The following is a 628-nucleotide window of genomic DNA, read 5'->3' on the forward strand; positions in this document are numbered from 1 at the left end:
AAAGCATATTTGTATCGATGCGCACACACCTGCCGCTGCTGCTGCGGCTGCTTTGGCCCCCCCAGGCAGCAGCAGCAGCAGCAGCAGCTGCTGCTGCTGCTGCTGCATCTGGCTTCGCTGGGGAGGGGAAATCTGCAAGCGCTGCAGCAGCAAGGGGCCCCGGGGGGCCCCCAGGGGGGCCCCCATCTCTGTGCATTGAGCTGCTGTTGCTGCTGCTGCTGTTGCTGCTGCTGCTGCTGCTGCCTAGCAGCAACACCTTAGCAGCAAGAGAAGTGTTATTAGGAAGGGTGGTTGTTCTCCTCATGTTGCGTTGAAGGAAAGGAACAGCAGAATCTGCTGCTGCTGCTGCTGCTGCTGCTGCTGCTGGGTTTGCTGCTGCTGCTGCTGCTGCTGCTTCTGCTGCTGCTGCTGCTTCGTCTGTACCTAGAACTAAACTGGTTTGAAGGGGTGGGGTTGGGCATGTATTGCATGCGTTGCTGCTGCTGCTGCTGCTGCTGCTGTTTGTTTTTGCATGCAGCAGAGAGAAAGGTTCGCTTGTATCGCGGATTCTATCTTGAACTGCTGCTGCTGCTGCACCCACCTTCTAATCACACATACACAAATACACAAAAAAATAAAACAATTAATT

This window comes from Eimeria mitis, genomic scaffold (genome assembly GCF_000499745.2).
Source record: "Eimeria mitis Houghton genomic scaffold, Emh_scaff2110, whole genome shotgun sequence".
Lineage (NCBI taxonomy): Eukaryota > Apicomplexa > Conoidasida > Eucoccidiorida > Eimeriidae > Eimeria > Eimeria mitis.